At 28.1% G+C, this 13,697-nt stretch overlaps 1 pseudogene; it reads right to left on the bottom strand.

The window, feature by feature from the left end:
- Nucleotides 1–6,502: 6,502 nt before the first annotated feature.
- LOC111301153 (calcium-dependent protein kinase 8-like) lies at nt 6,503–10,485 on the bottom strand (annotated as a pseudogene).
- Nucleotides 10,486–13,697: the final 3,212 nt, after the last annotated feature.

Raw genomic sequence — 13,697 nt, 5'->3', positions numbered from 1 at the left:
TGCGCCATCGCGTGCCTGACACGGGACTTTCTTTTATCAAATCTGGAATTTGATAACATGCCCACGCGCAATGTTCTAAGGTATATGATGTTGAATTGCAGTTTTTTGTTTTTTTTAAAGAGTTTAAATAAATCGAATTACTCCTTGATTTTTTAAATTTCCTACTCCAATACAGTCATACAAGTTAAGTTGACGTGAAAAAATGTTTTAAAACTCGATTCAACACATTAATCAAAATTTAATTTTTTAATTATTTTAAATAATAAAATATTAATATTTTTTATATATTATCTATTTTTTATTTTTTATTAAATTTTTATCGATTATGAAATATTGATATTTATTTATAAAAATAACATATTTATATTTATTATCTATTACTTCTCCGTATATCCTTCAAATGAAAACACATTTTGACGCATGCGTTATGAAAGTGGCAAAAGAAAGCGCGTGAAAGAGTTGTGAACAAAGATTTGGATTTTAGTGGTACATTGAACTTGGATGGAATTTCGTTGTACCCATTGCAACGGGGAAGGGCTGGCTGTTGAGGTAACGGCGTTCTGATTTAAAAATTAAAATTTAAAAGGAGGAAGGATTAAGCAAGTCGAGGTGTCATGATTCTCACTGGAAAATGAATAGGCTGATCTAAGATTTGTAGTTTATGAGTCTTTCTGTATAAAATATATATATATATATATATGCTTTGAGGTAAAACGTGAGTCCATGATATATGATATTAAAGTTTATTCAATTTTTTACTAATGCAAATTTTTTGAAAGATATCTATTACTAATGTAATAGGTAACAAGTCGTGTCACTTTTAAATCACATCAAGTTCCAGAGGTGGCTTTGTTGTTAATAGATCTGTCAGCCAGTTAAGGTCACAAAAATTTTTTTCTTTTTTTTTTGTTTTAACTCATTAACCTGACCAGCTCCTTGTTTGGGAACTTATCAAATTGGCAGACTGTAACATCAGCTAATACTAGTAACTGAGGGCAACAATGATTTAGTTCGCAAGACATAGAGCCAGCCTGTCTAGGAACATCTCTTCACGAAAGCTTTTATAGATGGCAATTGCTGCCGTTTTAGGAAAATGCAACTGATAAAAGTAAAAACAGACAAATTATTACATAAATATTTTTTTACCATGCACGTCATCTCTATGCAAGTATTAATGACATGCTATCTGTTCTATATTGATTGGTTATACTTAGAACAAAGGTGGTAAGAAAGTTGTATTTAATTGTTACACCTTAATGGCCAGGTAGTCAGCATCTAGATTGTCAGATTATTAATATTTACAAATAATCTCAAAGCAAACACGTGATCAACACCTTAAAGGTAAGTCATCAACACCCACATATGTTTTTAGGAGTTTTTTCTTAAACTAAAATAAATTAAAATCTTTATTTCAATAATAATATATTTTTATTTTTATTTTTTTGTGTAAGATATTTTAAGTCGATCAATGACATGTCATTTTTTACATGATAAAATTATGTTACGTGACAATTGAGTTTCGTTTCAAGTTCCTTTATATATATATATATATATATATATATATATATATATATCTATTTTATTTTTTTCTTTTAACAATATAGTTAGTCAAAAAAAAAAAATTCAACACAGTTGCTGACAAAACAAAGTCTCTTCCCTAGCACATAATAACTCAGTTAGGATATTAATCCTCTTGCTCGAGTTGTCTGAATAATTGTCAACTACGAAATCAAGCTTTGCACTAGTATGACTAGGATTTAACTTTCTCCTCCACATTTCAATAGTCCCTTTCCAGCATTTCAACTTCATTTTTCATCTTAGCCAACACAGCGTGACCTGGCAATCGTTTTCAGACTAGGAGACGTAGCCTTTGACATTCTAATTCTAGCTTAGCATTTAGCAATTTTCTTCACACTTTCTAAATATTGTTTTTGTGATGCTTCAGCTGTTCGACGATTGAATTCTCTTTCTTCATTCCTGACCTCAAGTTCCTTCTCAAGCACTCGAGCCTCATATTTCAGAGAAGCATTATCTTTTCTTATGGATTCTAATTTTGCCATTAGTGCACTAAAATCTATCTCCATTTTGAGCTTTTTGCTTGTTGAAACCATCAATCGCCTTTTCCTTTGCCAAGAAAGCCCTAGATTAGTATTCTTAACACCTAATTTGGCAAGCCTTTTGCTAGTCTCTGCCAATTGCTCCTCTAAAATCGTCTGCGATTTCTCAAACTTTTTTGAGGCCTTCATTATAGCATCATGAATCCTTAGTTCCTGCTCTTTTAAAACAATGCGTAGTTGCTACTGCATTTCTTGAAGACCGCATGTAAATGAGTTAACCTTTCTTCACATGTAACTTTCTTCTGCAAAGCTTCATCTAGTTCTTGCTTTAGAGAAAGTGAGAAACTGCTTCTGCTTCTGCTTCTTCCTTCTCCCTTCCTGCATATAACTTGTTGAAAAAACAAAATTAGCTAAATATAATCTATAGAATAAAAAAAAAAACTTAAAAAGCACGTAATTAACTTACAGCAAAATCTAAGAGGGAAACAAAACTATACCTGCAACAGCTTTCAATGCCATCTTCTCGTAAATTGCTTTTGTATCCCTCCTATAATACTTTTAATTCTACTGCAAGACCACGGGGGTATTCTTAGATTTCAAAATCCTCATTTGGACAGCAATAGAAAGGAATTAGGATGTGCGTATAGAGAGCCTATCTGTTTCGTTGTTTCTTTTGCTAGAAAAATTGTAAATGATTTTTAACTTTTTGAGTATATTTTCAGATTTTTGAGATTTCAAAATGCTATATTAATGTTCATTTGATCAACTGCTCTTAGCTATTGGTTTTCAATTTTCATTGCCTGTATAGAGCAGGTTTATGATTAATTATTAGTTCTTGTTATTTGCAATCATAAGATTATTAATGAATTCGATTACCCTAATATACATCTTTTAGGGCTTTTGAGATTATTGCCTGTTTAAAAGTTTATCAATTTAAATTGTTTCTGGGTAGTTTTTCTTCTTTGGTTTCATGTGGATGCTAAATGAATTTTTCAATTAGTTGATGGATATTTGAGGATGACACCAGATTGAAAATGTGTTTGTTTCTTGATAAAATTATCGGATAGATAAAAAGAAATTGAAAGAAAAAAAAAGAAATAATAAAAAATAAACTTAACTGTCATTTAATCAATATTGACCACATAAGCAATGATATGGCATTGGTTAGTTGAAAACACCTTAGTCAAGGAAAAAAGATTAAAACTACCCCTATTTAAGAATAAAGATTTTAATGTACTCTTTTTGTAGGAAAAAACTCATGTTTTTAGTATATACGATCATATGTTTGATTAATCACATTAGCACTTATAAGATATATAATTTTAAAATAGATAATTGTATATTTAATAATCATATCATCATATATAAAAAAATCAAATTAAACATGCAGTTATTCTTTACATTCTTTCTATTTTCTTGTACTTTTTTTCTTCTTTCTTTATCCTCAAACACATTATTCATTTAAAATTAAAATATTTAAAAAAAAACTCCAAACTATCAATTATTTTATTTTTTAATTAAATTTTTATATTTTTATTGTAATCAAATAATTTTTTATTTTTTATCTGTATCCAAATATATAAGTCTTTGTTTTAAACAAAAAATTGATTTATATTAAAAATTTATTTAAGTATAAATTAAAAATTAAGAGTTTATTTAGATATAAATTAAAAATTAAAAATTTATTTAAATATAAGTTAAAATTTCAAAAATTATTTGAATATAATAAAAATATAAAATTTTATTTAAATAAAGTAGTCAATTTTAAAATATTTTTGTTATTTTAACCTCGATTTAAGCATCAAAACATGTTTTTACCGACAAATTGATTAAAACATCGAAACATACTAATCACATCACCAGTCGTCATCATCTATTTGTATTATTAATTTTGCAAACTTTGACCTTACCAAGACCTTTCAAATGTCACTTTCTTTCTTTCTTTTGTCCTTTTCTTTTCCTTTCTTATTTCTTTTTTTTTTTTTATTTTTTCTCTTTTATTCTCTATATATTTAACAAATAATCTATTTTTATTTTTTAAAAATTTTAAGATTGTTCCATTTGATATTATTGATTAAAAATATTTTTTCATTTTTTCTATCTTTTAGTTTAAGCAATTTTTGCATTTTTAATTATTTATTTTAATATTTCTTAATTATGTATGAGATTTTGTATTGAATCATTTAATGTTATTAATTTAAAAAAATTTTCAATTATTTTTTCATTTTTTAAATTATATGATTTTGAGAAAAAAAAATCAATGATAATGTTAACGTGGTACTTGGATTTGGTTTTTAATTTTTTAGTTTTTTTTAGTTTTTTAAATTTATAATTAGAATTTTGTTAAAATAATTTGACCGATAAAATTGTCACCTCATAACTTCATTAGTTTTTTTTTGCTCTTTTTTTATTTAATTTTTTTAATGAGATAAATTTTGTTAAAAAAATGATAAATGAAGATAAGAATGATAAAATAATTTATTTTTAATTAGTTTCAACCCGCTTCAATCCAATAGAAACTTTTTTTAAATTGAGATTTGATAGGAGGCGAGGTGATTTTTTTTTTTAATTGTTGTTGACTCAAGTGGGTTCGGACATATACAAAAATATATTTTATTATTTAATTAATTTTATACATATAGATGTATTATATGAATAAATTTATTTTTAATATTTTAATTTTAAAAATATTATATTTATATATAATTAAAATATTATTTATATTAAAAATTATATTTTTATGTATATTATATTAAATTAAAATTATTGAATTAATTTCATATCAAGTTAAATTAAATTAGGTGCATATTAAACATATATGTTTTGGGTCAGAGTCAAATATAAAAAAAAATTAATGCTAAGTTAAATCGAAGTTAGATAAAATTATTAAAGAGTCGGGTCGATGTTGAGGCAAGCTTAAACCAACCACGGCCTAATCTGTTACCTTTTATAAATAGAAACCTGGTATCTCTATTTGATTTCATTTTTTTTTTTTTGCTTTGACTTTTTTCTTTTTTATTATTTATTTTAGTATTTTAATTTATGTTTGAAAAGATAAATTGTCAATAGAAATATTCACATGGCACCCTTATTTTACTTCATTTATTTTTTTAATTTTGGCATTTTCATTTTTCTAATTAGATAAATTTTATAAAAGTATATATTATTAGAAGTAAGGATGGCAAAATAATTAATATTTAATGGGTTTTAACCTACCTTGATCAAATAGATACTATTTTTTTCTTTTGAAAATTGGGATCAACCGTAATGAATTTTCTTTTTGAAAAATGTGGTCAAGTTGAAAATGCATTTAAAATGCTCTGTCTCAACCTTTCTCAAAATTTATAAATAATAACTCAATGTGATGTTTGAGTTAGAGTCTGAGTAGTGTTCGAAATGTGAAAAAATTCATTTTGATCCTATCCATAATCATGCCCAAGTATTATTGTCCATGTGGCACTCTAATTTGATTTTTTTTTGTCATCTGGTTTTTTTTTTTTAGTTTTAATTTTTTTAATTATTTATTTTAATATTTTTAATTATATTTAAAAAGGTAAATTTAAATTTTTTATATAAATTGTGATAATGAAATGAACAAATTATATATAAATTAATTGATAAATTTTCATTGATCATTATTTTTGTTAAAAAATTATAAACAAAACTATACTCATTTATTAAATTTATTAAATAAAAAATTTAAACCGCAACAAAACGCGCGGACCTATTTCTACTTGGATATAAAATGCTAAAAGCGGTTGATGGCAGCTGTCGAACAGATGCAATGCCAAGCAAACACTTTCGAACGAACATGACCTGTGAAGCCCAATTCACATATTTACAACTACAAATTGTCGACCGTAATGACCATCACTTAAAATTTCCACACTTCTCTGATTCTTTTTCTGATTCTTCTCAATTCAACTTCTGCTCAATTGGCTAATTGCAATGAACCATCCCTCATCAACTTCAAGCTTAGACTGTTGAATCTTTCCCGTGAATATTGTCTGGATGCTTTTCTCCAATCAGCACTAGCCTTCATCGTCGCAACAAACTCCTTGTAACTTATGCGTCCATCCTGCAACAGAATAATAAAGGCTTTAACTTCTTGTAGATGTTTTGGACCCTATCGTTTTAGGCTGAACCACATCAAGACTTGTATGCAAGCGCTAAACACAAGACATATAGGATTTGCATATATATAAAGTGAAAAGATGCACATAAGTTGCTGTTTCTATATCTAAATTCAATAATCTATAGCAGAAAACAAACCAACTTCAAAGGGATAGGGTTTGAAATTTCATGGCTTAACCATAAGATCAGCCCTTGCCATGGATATTTCGAGGAAAAAATGTTAAGATGAAGCTTTGTTAAGTTCAAATTAAATCCACCATTACAAAACATGAAATTATGTTTATGGCGGTAATCACCTTGTCAGTGTCAACATCACGCATAATGGCATTGATAACTTCCTCACTACTCGTGTCAACTTCATCATTTAAGGCATATCGCAGATCTTCTATCTCCAAATACCCACTTTTATTTAGATCAAAGAAAGCAAAAGCTTTATGTAAGTGCTCATCATTTGCCATTTTCTTTAGTGAACGAAACTGCTACAAACTCTCCATAATTCAGAGTTCCATCAGCATTAATATCAGCCTGTTAAAACCAGGTTGCTGTTATTCCATTGATGAAACAGGAAATTGTAAATATGAAACTTTAGTTATAGAACATCATACGGTCAAACTCTGGGAACTGACTTTCTCCCTCTTCAGGATTTAGAAGTGAGGAGCAGAACACAGAGTTTATCCAACAAGTGTTTCCCAAATGGAGAAGAATCAAGTAGGAGAATGTTAGAGAATAACGAAACCTCAGCTCTTCCCCCCCCCCCCCCCCCCAACCAAACATCAAATTCCATGTTCTCTTCTCTTTGGTTTTCCTCTCATGCAAAGTCAAATTAATTACAGATTTCAAATCTTTAAAGACAATATAAAAGTTTAAAGATATCAGTTGCATTAGTCGTATCATTTGTTCTTAGATCGAGGGATCAAAAATAAAATTTTGGTGTCAGGCACAAATAATCTTACAGCTTCCACAAGGATCTGCAAATCTGCATCAGGAATTTGTTGACCAAGCCTTTGCAACCCCATCCTGAGCTCCTCAAAGTTTATTTTGCCTCGTTTTCCAGTGTCCATCATTTCAAATGGCTTTGTTATGCCAGCTACTGCTTCCACTGACAAATGCTTAGCAATCACCTGGCAAACCAAGAAACCTCCACAGTATGGTGTTTAAAAAAGAAAGTAGAGGTGCATACAGCCAACAACGAGCCAGTTCCTAGGTAGCCCCAAAACATTGTATCATGTTAATGAAAAGTAGATAAACTGTAGAAAGAGATATTTGAATTATTACCCTTAGAGCTCTCTTCTTCAGCTTGTTCGTTACAGAAAACTGTTTAAGCCTAGCTTTCCAGTCTCACCCAATGGAACATTGGGAGCTTTCTTGGCATTTTGTAACCATGGATGTTCTACATACAATAGTTTAGATGATTTTTATATAAAGGCAATACATATCAACATAAATAAAGCACGTAAGATAGATTTACAGAGGGTTACCAAGCACTTCCTGAGCAGTAAGACGTTGCTTGGGATCAGGATTAAGCATCTTCTTTACAAGGTCCTTTGCATTGTCAGAAACCTTAGGCCATGGGTCCCTCTTAAAGTAAATAACAGAGCGAATAATTGACAGTGCCATCCCCTGCTCAGTCTCAGCATGAAAACACAACATATATTATTTACATCCATTTTTCTAAAAACATAAGAGTAGATAGAGAAAATGTAAGCAAAAGAATACATTAAACTCTTGATCACATAATAAACAGTTCTAAAAGAAAACTTTATCTTGATATCTCTCTTATCTTTGCCCATAGTCTCTGAAAGCACACATTGCCTCTACAGCTATCTTGAGCTCTAATCTTCATGAAGTTAAATGAACAAAACAAAATTCCTGGCAAAGTGAAATATAAAGGATAACTGTAGCACTCCAAACATCAACCTCTGGGCCATAATGAGGTTTAAGAACCTCTGGAGCCATATAATATGGACATCCCATGATCTCATTGAATCGCTCACCTGTTAAAAAAAGATACTCTCGAGGCAAACTTGAGCTGTCTGAGCATAATATAGAAAAGGGGATAACTAAAACAATCCAGATTTAACTTCCAAAGAAGGAAAAGGGGAAATACAATTATATAGCTCAAATGGTCAATAGTTAATATGCAATACCAGGTTTAAAAAAGACGGACAACCCAAAAAGGTTTCCTTCTTATTAGCAAACAGAAGATTCTCTGGTTTGAGATCACGATGCATGACTCCATGTTTATGACAAAACTACAACATAAATTGCATTAAGCATACTAGGTTATTTATCTTTATCTGAAATAAAAATGCTATCATCCAAATAGAGAAAAGAGAGAGTAATTGCATACAGGTATATAAACAGTGAAATGTGAAGGAAAAAGGTCAAAGTCCAAAAAAGTACAGAGTTCATTTTTTATCAACAGCAATTCCAGACAACAACAGGTGTAAGCTACTTTGAAACATCCTTATTACTTTGTTAGCTACCATGAGTTTATGCAAATAACTTTTAGAAACATCAAGAGAAGCAATCAGCAGAAATGCCTAAAATTGTCCAAACATGTGGGTTTTATACCAAATGACAAAATTCAGTCTACCAAACGGATTATTAAATGCAAAAGATAACATCCAGAAAGGTGAATTATACACGAAACCAAAAAAAATTCAACCAAGCAAATGGATTGAGTTTACCATTTGACTTCAGAGAGGTTAAAGTCAATCAGAAAATCTACTCATTTATCACTAACAAATATAACTAAATCAAAAGGCATAACTGAAGCTTCTTGTGCCTAATTCAATTGAGCTTAGAAACAAAACTGCAAGAACAGGACTGGGGCTCCTGTAATGCTGAAACCAATTTTTAAGCGAACATATGAGGAAAAACGGTATGGACCTCAAATAAGAACATAAACATGAAATGCAAGACTATATCAATTCAACAACAGAAAGGATCTTTCAGAATTCAACCTGAACAACTTGTACAATTGTCCTAATAACCTCAGCAGTTGCTCGTTCGGTGTAGTGTCCCCTAGTAATAATCCTATCAAACAACTCTCCTCCCTCACACAATTCCATTACAATGTGCAAAGCATTATCATTCTCAAAAGTATCCGTCAATGTAAGGATATTAGGATGCTTAGGCAAATGCTTCATTATTTGTACACCCCCCCCCCCCCTCTCACATCCTCGATATCAACTGCAGTCCTAAGTTTCTTCTTAGATATCGATTTACAAGCAAATTTATCACCTGAGTTCACATCAGTACATAAATATGTTACACCGAATTCACCATGCCCCAGCTTACGCCTAGATCATATTTAGTTGAAATATCATGCCCATTGGGTTCCTTCAAAACCCTTAGCTTGAATGTAGTAGCAGATCCATTGGTGATACCATAATCATCTCCATAAAATGTGTTAGCTTTATTCTTGGGTTTTCCCCTTTTTATTGTTCTCAACTAGAGAACCAGGGGTAGCAGAGCAATTTCCCATGAATCAAAAAATCCTGCAAAACAAGCCACAGCTTTCAACTTTCCAAAATTTTCTTAAAGGGCGTTTAGTTTATAAAATCTTAGATTCCGAGAGAAAACGTGATTTTAGAAAAGTATGAATTCTTAATAAGGATGATTCTTCATGATCCTAGTAAGAGTGACTTTTAATGGCACGAGATTGTTAAATTTTTGTGTTTGGTCTGGAAAAAGTCAGATTACTTAATTTTGTATTTTTATTATAATATCTTTCATTATATATCAAATATAACAATTTATCAATAAAAATAATTGATAATAAATGTATTTCAAATCTTAAAATCACAGTATTCAGTGATGAATTATCAAAATAAATAAATAATGAATTATTGCGCTAAATTCATCCAAAAAACGTAAAAAATAGTACATAATTACTGCATTACAAAATTTACAAACGTAATATCAAGTGGAATATAAAAAAAATTTCAAAATCAATTATGTAAATACAACAATTACTATATTTGAAAGGCTTGAAATGCAGTATTAGATTGCTCATTTTAAAATAAAAAAATGATAATAAACAATTATTACGTTTAACTTCAAAGAAATATAGTTATAGCCATATCCAAAATAAATACTCATTAAATCAAAAGCCATCAAATCAAACAGATGAAAAGAAAAAAAATGTCAAGTATTGCTTTTCTTTGAAAAGAAACACAGTAATTACAATATCCATAATAAATACTCATTAAATTAAAAACCATCAAGTCAAATAGATAAAAAAAATATTAAATACCAAATACCAAAATGTAGTAATTGTCATACCCATAACAACTATTTATTAAATAAAAAATCATTAAGCCAAACAAATGAAAAAAAATTAAATGCCAAATACTGTTGTAGACATCAATTTTGTCCCAAAAATAAATAAAATAAAATAAAAATAAGTGTTAATCAATTTAGATATTTTGATAAATCTAATTTAATTTTTTATTATTATTTTTCACTTGCCTTTCCTTTTTTCTTTTCTTTTTTCTTCTCCCAAAGTCATATATGCATTTATTGTATTGCTTACTAGTCGCTCTACTCTTGCCTAACTTGACAGTACAGAATCCGACCGTCGAAGTCCACTGATAACTTTGAAAAATTACCATAAACTTTTTAAAATTTGAGATCTCAATCCCATAAAATCTAGGATTTGAATCCTAAAAGCTCTATAAATAAAACTTTTCTCTACAAGTAATGAGAGAAAAAAAAAAAAAAAAAGAACTCACAGAAAGAGTTTTTACCCAAAAAAAAATTGTAAAAAAAAAATATAAAAACAATATACAAATACAAAAAAACATAACTCTTGGAATGGGAACCTAATGCCAAAAGGAAAAAAAAAATACACCATATTGGCCTAAACTTTAGGCCTTCATCTATGCCGATTGAGGCCATTTCTTACAAAACGGAAGTTGGATTCATGTTTAGAAGAAGAAAAAAATGGGTAGGGAATTTTTTTTTGAATTCTTTTGACCATTTTTGATAGTGATCGATTGTGGCACCAACTGTGGCACGATGTTGATCGGCTAGTTTCTAAGTTTTTTTTGGGTTTTTCAGTGGGATATTTTTATTTTAAAGAGAAAAGCTCTCTTTTTTATAAAAATAAAGCCTAAAGAGAAATGAAATATTTTTTTTGTTTACCTTTTATAGTTTAAAAAAAAAACCAAATTGACACTGTTTCAAGCTCAGAAGATCTACCCATGGACTTGGATTCAACTTAAAATCTATGCAACTTGACCTAGCTCCAATTCCATTCTTCAACTATAGACTGATCTGACTGAACGTAGGTGAACTGCTCCAGTTTTACCAAACAACAAATTAAACCACTAAAAACCAGGTTGAATCGTGAAAAACCCTTCAAAAACCATTTGAATTGGTCTAAACCATGACAAACCATTTACTAGCCTTTGACCAGCTATTTTGAGTAAGTTTTCTTCATTTTTAAAAACTTTTTTTAAAAAGTCAATTTATTTTTATTTATTTATGTTGAATATATGCATGTTTAAAATTTAAATTTTGATAGAGTATAGAAATTTTTTTATAAAAAATAGAATAAAATAAAAAATTTTAATAAAAAATTTTATTTACATAATAATAATTTTACCCTAAAATTTAATAAATCTTAAGAAAATTTTAAAAAATGATAAAAAGGAATAAATAAAAAAGAAATAAATATATATTTTTTTAAAAATAATAAATAAAAACAAAAAGTTGCGAATGCACAATTGATGAAAGAAAAACTTTTAAATTTTACCAAAATGATGGTAAATTTTAAAAGAAAATTCTAAATGTATTTATTTTGAAACAAAAATAAAAAATAAAATGAAAAATAAAAATTAAATTAAAAATAGGATAAAATCAACAATAAATTTTTTTAAAAATTACGAACAAGTCTTTTTCTAAAGAAGATTATTTTTGAATTTTACTAGAATAATAGAAAATTTTTAAAAAATAGAATAAAATAAAACAAAAAAGATAAAATAATAATAATAATAAAACAAAAAATTAAGCTTAGGAATAATGAAAATTGCATAAATCATGAAATTATATGAAATCACAAAAAAGTGATTTTTAAAGGTTCTTCTGAGTGAATATTTATCCAAATTTTATCAAAAAATTGAAAATTTTGAAGAAAAATTTTTAGATCGACGATTTACATTTATTCTTGAGTAAATAATAATAATAATAATAATGATGATGATGATAAACATTATAAAATTTCAATAAACCAAAATAAAGAAGAACGATCATATGATTCTAAAAAAAAATTATGAACGAGTAAATTTCTAAAAGATAAAGTAAAATAAAAATATTTTGATCTAAATTATTCTAGAATGATGGAAAATTTATGATATAAATCATTTTTTTAAAATAATAAAAAATCTTCATGAAATTCTAAAGATTACAAATGAGAAATCCTTAGAAGAATTTTTTAAAGAATAAAATATTTCTAAATTTTAGCAGAATGATGAAAATTTTAGAATAAATTTTTTTAAAAAAATAATAAATTATAAAAGTTTTTTATCAATTTGACAATAAAGCCTCTTCAAGAAAATGAATGAGTTTCTTGAAACTCTTGAGGTGAGAAAAATTTTCTAAAGATTTTACTAGAATGATGAAAAATCTTACGAAATTTTTTTTATATTTAAATAATTAAATTAGATAATAATTAAAAAAACAAAACAAAAGACCATTTAACCAATTTAGTGTAACACAGAGTTATTTAGTACCATATTTGAATGGGCATTGTGGGTATGCTAATCTTTCTCCACTAACTGTACTTCTGAACTTAGCTCTTCAATGTAGATCAAAACTTATCATTTTTACAAAATCTTAATTGAATTTAAGATTTCTTTAAAATGGGTAATTTTAACTTGGTAGTCAATCACATTTTAAAAAAAAGATTTGTGGTAACTTTTGATTTTTACATTTAGCGATCGAGTCCTTGGACCAATATGTTATGACAACTTGACGACTCTATCAGGGAATCATGGCCAGAAAGTCGAGCCAATGAGTAACTTTGTGTTGCCTTATGACTTATTTGATGGTCTAATTTGCTATTATTTTTTTTATCTTATTTAATTTTTCAAGTTATCTTATTTTACTAATGTTATTATTTTCTTATAGACTTATATTTATTATGGGAAAACTCAAATGTCTAATTTGGTTCACAAAACGATTACATATTCCTTCACACACACTACATGTTTATATGCATGCATAAGCTCTCAACCCAAACTCAATCTTTCTTAAAAGGAAGTAGAGTACTTACCACTTTTGTGAGGTAATAACCTCTACATTGGTTAACGAAATACTTTCACTTAGATTGAACTTTTTTCGGTTGTAACTTATAATGGGTGATGATCGAAGTGCCTTGCAAGTCCAGTATAGATGATAGTGAAGAATAATCTAAGAGCCTTTCAGATTGAATCTTTTTCGTTTATAACCTATAATGGGTGAGGATCGAAGTGCCTTACTAATCCAGCATAAAATGAA

The sequence above is a fragment of the Durio zibethinus genome, chromosome 15 (genome assembly GCF_047325235.1).
Source record: "Durio zibethinus cultivar Kanyao isolate XHJ-2024 chromosome 15, ASM4732523v1, whole genome shotgun sequence".
Classification (NCBI taxonomy): Eukaryota; Viridiplantae; Streptophyta; class Magnoliopsida; order Malvales; family Malvaceae; genus Durio; species Durio zibethinus.
Note: the sequence above shows the minus strand (reverse complement) of the source record. Positions and strands in the feature narration are given on the sequence as shown.